The following is a 12,735-nucleotide window of genomic DNA, read 5'->3' on the forward strand; positions in this document are numbered from 1 at the left end:
AGGGAAACCTGTCTAATGTAAAACAGTTTAGCTTTGGAATATGTTGCCGGTTGATGTCTTGAATCTCCTATCGTTGTAGACAAGCCTCAGACAGGAATTAGACAGCTAGAATTGATCCTGCCTTGGAGCACAACATAGATTAAATGACATTAGGTCTTTTTCAGCCAAACGTTCTATGAAACTGAAGCTTCAACTAATAAATGAGCTTGTATTCAGGAGGACAGTTACACTTGTATTTACAGAAAGCAACCCCACATATAAGTCGTAACACACTACTGTACTTGCTATTTGGAGGTGTGTATAAACTCAGGACACAACTGTGAATCTATAGAAGAGAAGCCGGTTGTATTTAACAGCATGAACGTGTGAGTCTCCCCTCCCAAGTGAAAACAGTTTTATATGCACTCTGTTGAATACTTCTGCAGCTTGCCATGAGACTAAGAAAATAAGCACAAAGTTGTTTTTTCTTAATTTAAGTCCTAGAGGGGCTTGCCATCTCCCAGAAAAAAATGAGGAGTCTTCATTTCTTTTACTCACGCTACCAAGCATCCTTAATGCAGCCTGTCTTGACCCGCACCCTGTGCACACAGCCGAATCGTTCACTTTTCTTCTCCTAGTACACTCTCCTTTTTTATTTTACTTTATTTTTTCTCTTTTACCTAGTTTGAGGTTCTTAGCTTGCTTGACATTTTAGCTCATGTTTTCTCAATTCCAGGTTACTGCTATCACTAGCACAGCCTGATGGGTCAGGCTTTGTATTTTGCAGCTTTGTTTGCCCAAGCACACCAACAAAATCACTTTGGCCACCTTGACTTCAAGGACTCCTACAGCTTCTCCCCAGCCATACATACTTTCACTCTGCTAATACAGATGTCTCATGGATAAGCGTGGCGGTTGAAATGAAACAGGTAGATGGTGGAACGCACTATTGTGGGACTGTTTCTCAGCTACAGACTGTTCTGTTTGTCAGCTTCTGTTTGACTGCTTTGCCTTCATCCTTGAAGAGCTGGTGTCTCATGGAAAGCAAGTTTGCCTCCTAGGAGGCTAGTCACAAGGTGTAATTTGTTGTTAGGCTTCACACCATTGCACTACCTTTCCTTACTGCTCAGCGCCTGCCTTGAGATCGCTGGGTGGTTGGGACCTGTGCTTCCCTTGCTGTATTCTGTCTCTGGGGCTCAGCTTTGTCAAGGTTTCTTTGAGGCTCTGAGGCTTGTCTTGCGTGGGGCCAGCAGCAGCATGTCCTGAATTGAGGGACGTTTCCCTGATGGAGAAACGTTCTTTTTAGCGGTCCTTGGGAGCCCATTTTTGGTAAGCCCGAGGGCCCTGCCACTCTTGTGCGCACCCCTACACAGCGTGGGCACTATATAGACTTGCCTGCTGTGTATCAGCTTCAAGCTGGCTGGTTTTGAGACCACTGGTATTTTACTCTGTCCAGCATTAGTACCGGGTCCAGAGAAGACAGAGCTGCATAAACACACAGTTCTATATAAATAGGGAGGATCGGGGTTTAGGAAGCTGTAGTGTGATGACGCTTGCCCCTGAGCTGATGATGTAAACAGGAGTGTTAACCAGAGCGGCTAGCATTTATTCCTTCACTGAAGGTGGAAGCAGAATAAATGTAGTTTGTTTTTAAGGATCAGCCATTTCTGAATGACAGTTAACTCTATCCACAGCATAGTCTTGTCCACCTTGATCTTAGCAGAAACAAGAACAGATGTAGGTGTTTTGGCCCTTACTCTATTGCTGGTGTCACATTTCTCCTTGTCCAGAGGTGTTTACTATAAACCACGCAATGAGAAACCTTCTGTCTCTTGTAGCAGAGAGAGTTTTCCCCCTCTCCCTCTGTCACTACAATGCCTGAAAGCACAAACAGAGCTCAGGGTCTGGTTTCACATCCATTGTGGAGCTCTGCTTTGTTTGTCTTCAAGATTCCAGTGGTAGTGTTTAAATGACCCCCCAACACTTGTTCTTTCACTTTGAAACTGATTTCTCTCAGCTTGGCAGGTGAAACTCCAAATAGGTACGTCTGGCCCATTCCTCGGGGAGCTTCCGATGGCACCGACTAAAGTGGGAGAAGAGCTGACAGCTTTAAAGCTTTAGAAGTGGTAATAGGAGAGGCATGAGAAGACTTTTATAAGTCACTTTCTCCCACACGATATTATGAAACCAACTAATTCCCATGCAGTGCATGCTCATGAGGCCAACTGCCACTTCCACTGTTGAATCCATGAATAAGTGCTTGCTTTGCACGGAGATGAGTGCTGTTCCCATATGCTGGGTTTTATTTTGTAGACAGAACAGTTGACACACTTTTTGTCTCAAAGATCAGAGTGCAGGGCATGTTTGTGTAAGGACAAATTACACAGGGTAGGTGCCTTTGTGTTTCTTAGTTAGGAACATAGGCCGATATTTCTGCGTAGAGGTGGGTGCTTTGACATTTTTTTGAATATGGTACATCACACATGCAGAAAAACTAATGTTTATTTGTATTTCACTTAATGAGTGAAAATGGATATAAACTTACAAGTGCGAAGGTAAATATAGTATTCGCAATGCCCTCTGGCATATTCACCCGCACTTTGTTCTCTTTCTCTCCTTCTCCCTACTCACATATATGCACAGTACATGTGAGCGCACACATATGCGGACATTTGATGCATGGCTTTTATTAGTGCATTTGCCATTGATTGATTAGTACTTAGTATTAGTACTTCTTCTATTGATTGATTGCAGATGAAGTGACTATTTGACCTTTAATTATGAGCCTTGCTATTGAAAATGACATTGAGCTATGGCTTCACATAATCCATCTGGAAAGCCCGACATGATGCCATTCCCTGGAGTTCATTCAGTGAGAAGAGAAGAGGCCTCAAGGAAGTGCAAAGCTATCAGTGTGGCTCATCTAAAAAAATACTGCAGTTGTTGCTTGCACTTACACAAAAGTTGCAGCCAAGTACAGAACATTATTTTATTTTTTGGAGAGTGAATTGCTAACTAGAAGTTACAACTCCAAAAGTAAAATGCAGGATTGACAAAAAATATTTTCGCTTTAATTTTTTGTATTTGCTATGTAAAATTATTTTATCAGCAAAAAATACAGTATTGCTACCTATTTTGGCTACCACAAGTGCAAATGTTAGTACTGCAGGTATGACGAACAGCAGACTGGTAAAAAGAACAAACCAAAACCACAAAAATAACCCCACCTTGTAATAAAATCACAGTATTGTTTGTGATGCAGAGTGCATTTTTCCTCATTTGGATTTATCAGTGTAGCAGTTCTTTCACCATGGAATTGTTAAAGTAATGCAATCAAAGTTTCTAGGCTACAAAATACTTTTGGGAAAGAACAGAGTTCATTTTGCAAATAGAAGCCAAAGCGCTAACTTTCTTTTGTATTGTTTTAATTTCATTCAAATTTATTTTTTAAATACTCAGCTTCTTACTGCATGAGTACGGAACCGATAGTCCGTACCTGAACAATTTTTGAAAGCCTGCTGTAATGCACAAGTGGATTCACAGACAACTCAATTGTCCGTGAGCGGATCACCTAGGCTATGGATTAATCAGCCTCTGCCTTCCCCCAAGTTCCCCAGCTGCACAACGTGACAGAGTCCATCGTGCTTGCATAGAACTCCAAACTGCTTGCAGCTATCTTTAGTTTGCTCATGTTTTCTACAGATATCTCCTTACAAGATTTTTCAGAGATAAATAATATATTTGCACGGCCTAAACAACTGCTGTTTAATATTAGCTGGGGTTTTGCTTCATCTGTTTTTTTTCCTATACCCAAACTCTGTGAAATGCTGTACTAATCAAGTGCGGACTCTTCCTATTGTGTGGTGATAATCACCTTTCTCCTTTAGATAGAAAAATGCCAAAAATGTTCTAACTTGTGTTAATATAAAAGGTAGATCATTTTGATTTTTAAAAAGGAGGCATCTCTTAACAATTCTGTAATTAAAAGTAAGATGGTAGTCGGGTGCGTTGCCCTAAGTGAGTACTCAGGCTGTGCTCTGTGGTATTTTTGAAATGTGGCAGTTTTTCTCTGCTCCTGGCAGAGAATTGTCCTCTAAAGCAATTATTCATCAGGGTACTAATTGTGACTAGCTATAAATGTGTGAATAATCCCTCTGACTTCTATATCAGATCTAGAAAATAATCGAGAAGACTTCTGATACTGTCACTTTGACTTTCAAAATTTTCCTATGAGTGTTGAATGGGAGACATTATTGCTGGCATCATGTCATACTTGTTGGTGTTATTAATGCTTGAATTTGCATATTTTCTTACCTGTTACAGACTTTCAGTCTCATTTCTTCTCCAAGTGTCTGATAGAGCAATGTAGGTGAAAATGATCTGATTACTCCACTGCCTGGAACTGGTGGGTGCTGACCCTTGGGGCAAAAGGGAAGCTGATGGGAGGAATATGCTTGAAAGACTGAGTGTCTTGTGGAGGCCCTGTCTGGGCCAGTATCTACCCCTTGCTACTGCCAGAGAGTTAGAAACTCTCTTCCATTCCGGCTTCTGAGATCCCAGGGGGCTTAGTGGCTGCTAGAACCTTTTGTGAGTTTTGATACTGTGATTCTTTGGGCCAAAATGAAAAGTTTTTTCTCCTCTCTACAGTCTTCACCCAACATTTTGCTTGGAAGGAGCAGCAAGTGATTGGCTGGGCTATTTCCTCTGCTCTGTGATTCCCCTTCTTTTTGTCTAGAAAGTAAGAACCAAGGGATTTGTGTTAGATGAGATGATAGTGGGGAGAGCAGAAGCACGTGGATCTACTGCACTTCTGTTGAGTTAGCATCTTTTTTTGTAGCCCAGGTTGAGGGCAGGTGGATCACCCTTCCTAGCTCGGCAGTCTTCTAGAACCAACGTTTGGTTCTTATCAAACAATATTATCAGTCAGGTTATTACCATGTAATTGGCATTTCTTCTTTTTCAGTAGACCCCAAAGAATGCCTGGGATATGCTGCTATTTCCAGTACAGCTGCCATATCAGAATATTAGCAAAACCAAATATAGACTGAAGACTTCTGTAATTGGGCATAGCATGAATGTTTCCTGCTTGCACAGACAAATCCACCCGAGGTGAGATGCCATTTTGCATGTGTAAGCATTTCCATAATACTAATGCCACTGCTTACTTGAAGGGGCTATCTTCACAAAGTCAAACTGACAGTTTTGAGTAGGCTGTGGTCGCTGGGATAGTCTGTGCCAGAGCATCTCTTTTATTTTCCCTTGCTACTCATATATGTGGCTGGGCAAGCACCCCCTGTTTGCCTCCTTCAGACCAGAGTATCCCTAGGGGCTATGCTTTCGGGAAGGAAATGTGCTGGCAGGCCAGTCTGAAAGTAGGAAATGGCATAGTCCAGTGAGTTATAGTGGCTTTTGGACACAAAGTACCTCATTCTGCTTTGGTTTTTTTAATCACAAGATTCACAATATAGCATCTGTAATCTATTGCAGTTTACTCAATTTTGACCTCTCTGTGATTCCAGAAGGGGAAATACTAGAGTAAATTAGGGAATCTCCTTTCCTTTCTGACCTGAAACGTATGTTTCTTTGATTAGACTTAGAATGTGGCAAGAAATTCTGTACCAGCTCCCAGGGCTTCCTTTTCATCTGTATACTCCGCCAGTAGTAGGTTTTTTATTAATATTTAGAAAGTTTGCCTCCAGCAGTACTAAAATGTGCATCAGAGGACAACAGTTGTTTACTGTGTTTGAACTGAAGAATCTCACCCAGGAGATCTCATTCACTTGAAGTTTACATCTCTCAATCTCGACTTGCAGAAAGAGATCGATGAATAACAATTGTCATTTCAGAGTTGCACCTCTCCAATTATTTTTTTGATTGTGTGTCTTCCCAGCTGTACATGTAATTGGATCAGACACTAAAAACCAGATTGCAGGTTTTTAATGACAGCAAGCTCATACCTCTTTATAATAATAAAAAAAGTAAACACACATATCCATCTGTAAAATGATAATGACACAAGAGCCCTCCCCCCAAAAAAAACCAGTTAAAGTTAATTTATTTACTTTAAGAAACTACATTATATTCAGCAGACAGCTGACAGGTTACCCTTGGGAAGATCCACGTTTGGACATGACTCAAGATTTTTTTTTTTTTTTTTTTTTTTACCTGAAGCTGGCAGAGGCTACAAGTGTCACCCATACTAAAGCTGGTGAGTATTGAAGATGATGTTGAGTCTCCCTGAGAGAGTCGCATCTACATTTGCTGCTCTCAGTGCACCTTCTGGCAGCCAGTCTGAGCTGCTGACTCCAGACACTTCTAAAACAGTGGGTGCAAAGATGTGAAAAATCAACAGCAGCAGCGGCAAAATTCAGAAGTCTCCTATTAGAGGATAGTCTTGGGTATCTGGAAGAGGGATTCTCCTCTAAAAGCTGCTGTGACCACTGCAAGCACGTAACCCTAGTCCATAGAGTTTTAGAATAGGAAATAGTATCCCTCAGTACTTCTAGGTAGTGAGCTGTTTTCTCAAAATGCCTTCCCAAATGACTGGAGCATTAAAGCTTTTCTGGCCTCATATCTTCTTTTCTTGGCCACAGAAATCAGATTAAGAAATAATTAAAGGAAAAATTATGCTAGTAATCCTAACAAGTATTTTTGAAGAGAAGTGTTTTCTTGTTTTACCATTTATAAGGAATTTTGTGTATCATGTTTTCCTTTGCATCAAGGTTTCAGGAGAAGAAAAGCTTTAAAAAATGTAATTAAATGATAGTATGAAACAGTTTGGAGCATAAACCTTTCCTGCTTGTGTTTACAAATATAATAAGAACAACTACAAAACATGTTTATAATGGCTTTTTTAATAATATGTGTAAATAAAATCCACATAATCAAAACTTTAATGCTAAGAAATCAGCCTCAGCTATGTGTGGAAAGGGCAGTAACATTCAAGGAAATAATCAAATTAATCAAATAGCTTCATTTTTTTACGATATTTGTCAATCTCTTTGTCCAGAATTCCTTTCGATAGTAGGTCTAACCTATTGAACCTTCAAAAAGTGTTGGCTACAAGAATTATAGAGAAGGGAAGGAAGTGTTTAAATTCTGTTTGTTTAAACTTCATAGCTTAGATATTGCTAGTGAATTAGAAGGAAGAATTTACCCTGTGCCTTGAGTATGTTATGGGTATGAAGAGTGAACTGATATCCAAGCAACAAAAAAAGCACTGAAGTGTGAGGATCAGCTTACGGCGTTGCTGTGCCCACATTGTGGTGCCAAATTCAGGATAAGTCACATTTAAAATAGAACTTAGGGTAGTTCAAGTCATTCTTGAATTCCCTGTTAACTAATTACTACTACTATATTGTCAGACAGGTGGAGGTGTTTTGGAGTCTAAGGCACTAGTCTTCAGTTGTTGGTGTTAAATGTTTCATTGTTAGCAGCTGGTAAGATTGCCTGTGTTCATTAAACATCACTTCCAATCTGAATGCACCCCTTGAAAACCCAGAAACAGACAAACTGTACTTTGTTTCTCTTCCTCCCAGCTTTTACATTTTTATTTACTTAAAACTTTGATAATATCGAGATGTGCTGTTTCCTAGTAACTGTGCTTACATTGCACTCAAATTGCTGATTTCTGTTATAAGCATAGTGAGCCAGTTACCTGAAGAACAGGAATTAGTAAAAGCATTCAAAGAATATTAGGTTTTTCTTTTTTTTTATTCTTGTTAGAGTTATGGCAAAAGAAATATCTTATTTCACATTCATTTCTCTTCCTCCTTCTCCTTCTTTACTTAAATACTTAGACCAGTCCAGTCTCTTACAACGTACTGTGGGTCTGAGTGAAATTCTAGCATCCTAGCATAACTGTATGGCCAATATGCGACCACATCGGCTCCGATGCAGTACAGAGCCTTCCCAATAATTCTAGTCCTCCCAAAAAGGTAAGTCATTTAACATAATGTTGAATATTCTGGTAAATCATTGCTTCTTCCCAAGGAGAGGGATGAAGGTGAAAATGATTTTGAGGATTAGGGTCCATGCAGACCTCCAGACTGATCTAGGATGCAGTTTTCCCCTGCAGCTCTTCCTGACTTCCTTAACATCTCACCAGTCCCTTGTAAAACCTCCCCCTCAGATATTTGTTTTTACAGCTTTGTGAGCCTGGGTTTTTTGCTTTCCATTACACGTATCACTGACTTGAAATATGAAAGCATGCTGAAAAAAAATTGTCTTTTTTTTCCCTGAAAATACTTTAAGCACGAGTCTTCATACAGCATGTACTTGGGCAAAAAGGCAAGGGGAATGTAGTCTCAACTGCTACAAACATTGCAGATCCTTCCCCGTCAGAGACAGAGCGTCATACCACCTGGAGGCAGTTGTAGTTGTGCTGATGGATGGTCTCCTTATACCTACTGCCAGAAGTCCGATTTCCATGGTAACGCTAGGCTTTGTCACCAAGGTGTGATTGAACCAAAAGTGCCACAAACCATTGTAAACCATTGTCCGGTCACTGTGGATGGAATCTTAGCTCAACACTTACTTCCTTCTGGACAAGAGAGTAGCAAAGGTTGTCTATTACTTCTCTCAGCCTTGATTCCTTTGCAGAGTACAAAATGACTGTAGGGTCTGGGATCTCTTGCTTAGGGCTAAGAGCAAAAGAAATCTCAGAGTTACAGCTGGAGTGGGGCTGGGAAAGGACTACCAAATTTTCCTCTGAGGAATTTTTCACCTGGGGAAGAGCTTGGCTGCCTCTTTTAGGCTCAGCTTCAGGTAATCTCTTCTCCCTCCAGTGTAATCTGAATTCATATTACATTGGGAAGTGCTTTCTTCAGCTGAAATGGGAATACTCAGTAGCAAGTGAATATTTGTATTGTTATGGGTTGTCAGATACCATTCAGCTATTCCCATATGTGAAAGAAACTGGTCCTGAGGGAAGAGCATTTAACTAGAGTTCAGTGCGTGTTCTGGAGAGGGCATGGATATAAGAAAAAGAATCCTTAACCAGTTAATTTGTCAAATGCATCTTCTCCTGTCATGATCTCAGTATGTCATAACAGAGTCTGAACAAGGGCAAGAAATATCCCTGGCTAGCCTTCACTGAGGATAGCCATAGTATGTAAACTTCTGTCTCCTCAAAACTAACCATAGCAATGTGATTTGCCTCGGAAGAAACAGAGAAACAGTTAAGTTTTCAAACAGGATCTTGATTTAGCAGCATCTTGCCATTCTGGTAGCTACTGCATGAACAACCTTTTTCTAATCCTTTAAACTGGATTTTGCCCAGATCTCACCACCCTTCCCCACCACGCAGTCACTGGGCCACATGCAATGCTATTCTGAATCTTGGCGGTAAAATTTCAGGTGCTTGTTTGGCACTGTCTGTCACAGGGATAAGCTCAGGAACCCTCTGCTCTGGCAACTTAGGAGGTGTTTAATGCAATATGTGCCCCTCTTTACAGGCCTTTTCTCAGTTGAAAAAAAGAAATAACTATTTGGCCTACTAATGTTCCTTTCACATCAACTCCTGAGAGGATTCTTCAGAAAGAGAGTAGCATGGAGAGTGTCAGAGCAGCTACTGTCATACACTACATTCATTTTGTATATTGCACTTGAAGATTATGGCAATTGAGAGTTCTGCAATGTATAGATGAGTAGAAGGGAGAACTGACAATCCAGAGGCTAAGATTTTTCTTCAGCGTATTTCCACTGCCTCTTTGTGAGGGTTGTTCTGATTCCTGAATGCCTGGTGGTTCCATAGCCCTAGTCATGACCTCCTTCTTTTGCACCAAACCTCTTTTCCTAAGAAAAAATGCTGCAGTGTTTTGTGATTTGGAACGTATTTCAGTAATGTAAGCAATAAAGTTTTAGGATAAATTGTTTGTTATGAAGATATCAAAAGGGAAAAACCCTTACAGTAAAGTATGTAAGTAGAGCATCTAGCAATAACTCTGCTTTGGGTGTGAGAGATAATGGCCTACGTTTCGGTGGTAATAAAAATGTTCTGTTAAGTTCTCTGAACCCATTGCAATGTGATAGAAAACAGCAAATGATGAAACAGTGCTTTGAGGGGAGCTTATACATTCAGTGAGCATAAAATAAACATATTAAAATAGAAAAAAAACCCCAGATTTCCAGTACTTATTGTTTTATCACTTCCATCATGGGTATAGGATAAAAGAAAACTCTTACTTGCTTGTTAGAAGAAGAAAGCTCCTACTTGAAGTTCTTACTTGGCAGATGTCAGTTGAAAGCTCTGCTATGGAATATGCTGCAATGTCAAACTCTGTTGGGTAATTTTAGACAAATGTGTCATGTGTGACATGGAAATATGGCATGCTGTACATTAGTGATTTCCCAAGTGTTTGGATCAGGTAGTAATGTGCTGAGAAAGTGCTCTTTATCTCTCCACACTGTGTACTCGTATAGCAGTGGGGAAAGGCTTTTGGTAGAAATTACTTTAGTCAGAAAAAGAATCCATTTACAATATGTGCCTTCTAACATCTTTCAGACAATGCATTGTATTAAAGAGGCATTTTTTGATTAATGTTTTATAAACATTTTTCAGCATGACAGCTTAAAGTCCCTGTAAAATTGTAAATGCGTGCATAGTGCTCACTTCCATAAAGTCAAATGCCATCTCATAAAGTCTAGTTGGATCCTGTCAGTGACAGTGACACAGAATCAGTACCTTGGAGCATTAAAATTAATTTGCTTCATTTATATTACTCCAGTGATAGCTAGATGAAAAGAGTCCTATATTTAAATTCTCTTAAAAATACCTTCAAATCTTGTAGGATTTTTTATTATTATTATTTTACAGTTAACTAAATGTAGTGAAGCGCAGCATAATATTTTCATGGGCCTTTTAAGAAGGTGATTACGAAATGTGAAAGTAGCAAAGGGGCAAGGGGAGGATGTGGGAGGTTATACTGGGTGCAAAGCCGGAGGAAGGATAAATAGCTTTCAGTTACGCAGGCTGCTAGAGAAATGGTGGCCTTTGACCAGGGCCGATAAACCACCGCCTTGGAGCCAAACTGGAATACCCCGGATCAATGGAGAGCAAACGGGGCTCTTCTGTGCCAGACTGTAAGAGCAGTCCTCTTGCTCTTCTTGCCGTTGTTGAAGGTCACGGAATGAACAGCTTTTCTCTTCCTAGCTCTTCCTCAGGTTTGCAAAGTTCTTACGTGAAATGGGCTGAGTGAGGACGCAAACAGAGAGAAAAATGAAATGTACTCTGTATCGCAGCCTAACTCGCATCTCTCAGCTGCAGTGGGACGGTGATTTTAGTGCCCGCTGCGCTTGGTGGAGCTCAGTGATTTTAGTGGAAGTCCCCAAAATTCACAGCGCTGCAAAGTGAGCAGAATCAAAGGTCCTGGGAAGCAAAACCAAGCAGACTAGAAGCATGGGAGTGGAGAAGAGGAGGAAAAAGGAGGAAGGAAGAAAATACAAAAAAAGAGCCTCTGAATACTGGAGCCAAAGAGCAAGGAGGAAGATGGGAACATGAGGGAGCACTGGTAGAAGAAACATAGCCAAACAAAGAAGAGGGAAATTCAGGGTAAAAAGCTGGGAATACCAATGATTTTATTTGTAAGAGATATCTGTGGGATGATCTCAGTGCTTCCTCTCTTCTGCTACAGCTCTCTGTAGTCCTGGTCAGGTGAGGTGCTGTTTTTCCACCTAGCTGGGTACCACATTTCCTCTTTCTTGGGAGGAGGATGGGATGCAACCCTGACTTGCGCCTGTCAGAGTGTTTGGTCAGCTCTGATCCAGGAGTTGGACACACATTCGTGCAATGAGGCTGTTTAAAAGGTTTTGGCAATTCAACAGCTTGTTACACCCATACTTTGAGCAGAGCTGCCCAAGTTGGCACCAAACCACAGAGGAGCGCTTTGTCATTCTGTTCTCGTGATGCATAGTGAGCGAGCGTCTTTGGCAGAGGAGTTGAACCAAGCTGCTGGACATGAATGGGTGTTAGCGGCATGAGCCTTCAGACCATGACAGCAGTCTGAAAACTTAAGGAAAAGATTGTATATAAACTGGTAACGCCAGCGTTCCTCCTCCAGTGTCAATCAGGATGAAGACCCATAGAGATCGGGCCAATCGCCCTGAAATGCAGATAAGCATGATTAATGGCTCTGTGAAAACAAAACAAAAAATCCTTACAGGCATTATTCTTTCTACATGTGAATGCAGCCTTAACACTCCAGATGGCAAATAAACACCCTAATAATATTGGGGGGGGGGGGGGGGGGGGGGGGGCAGAGCTGCTGTGTACTTTGAAGGAACTTAAGCCTAAAGTAGTGGTCTGGGGCTTAATATATGTGATTTGATGCTGTGCAAAATTTTATTTATCTTAGCGTAGCTATCGTATTCCATTAGCACTGGAAGCAATATGCTATAAAAGATGAGGAAAAGAGGAGTGGACAGCCCAAAATAAAGATAACCATATCCATTTTGCTTAACACCTTCATTCCTTGCTATCTATCTGAAAGATTTAAACTCCTCTCACTCACTTTATTAGTTTTGTTATAGCAGCACCTGTTCATGTCACTACTGTTTCAGTCAGTGTTTCTGTTACAGCTTCTCTTAGTGCTAGTTCATAATCTCGTCTTGAAAATGCATTACGGGCTAAGATACAGCATACAGTATCAGTTCAGGCATTATAGCATCACTTCCAGGCATTGTAATGTCACTTTTCCTCCTTTGCCTGGGTTTTGGTTTTCATTTTGTTTGGGTTTTTTTCAAGTGTTCTACATATAT

General features: G+C 40.7%; 1 protein-coding gene across 3 annotated transcripts in view; it reads left to right on the forward strand.

Annotated features, from left to right (window-relative positions):
* The window catches only part of SLC10A7 (solute carrier family 10 member 7), a 150,673-nt gene that overhangs the window by 127,924 nt on the left and 10,014 nt on the right, over positions 1 to 12,735 (forward strand). The window lies entirely within an intron of this gene.

The sequence above is a fragment of the Grus americana genome, chromosome 4 (genome assembly GCF_028858705.1).
Source record: "Grus americana isolate bGruAme1 chromosome 4, bGruAme1.mat, whole genome shotgun sequence".
In the NCBI taxonomy this organism is placed as follows: Eukaryota; Metazoa; Chordata; class Aves; order Gruiformes; family Gruidae; genus Grus; species Grus americana.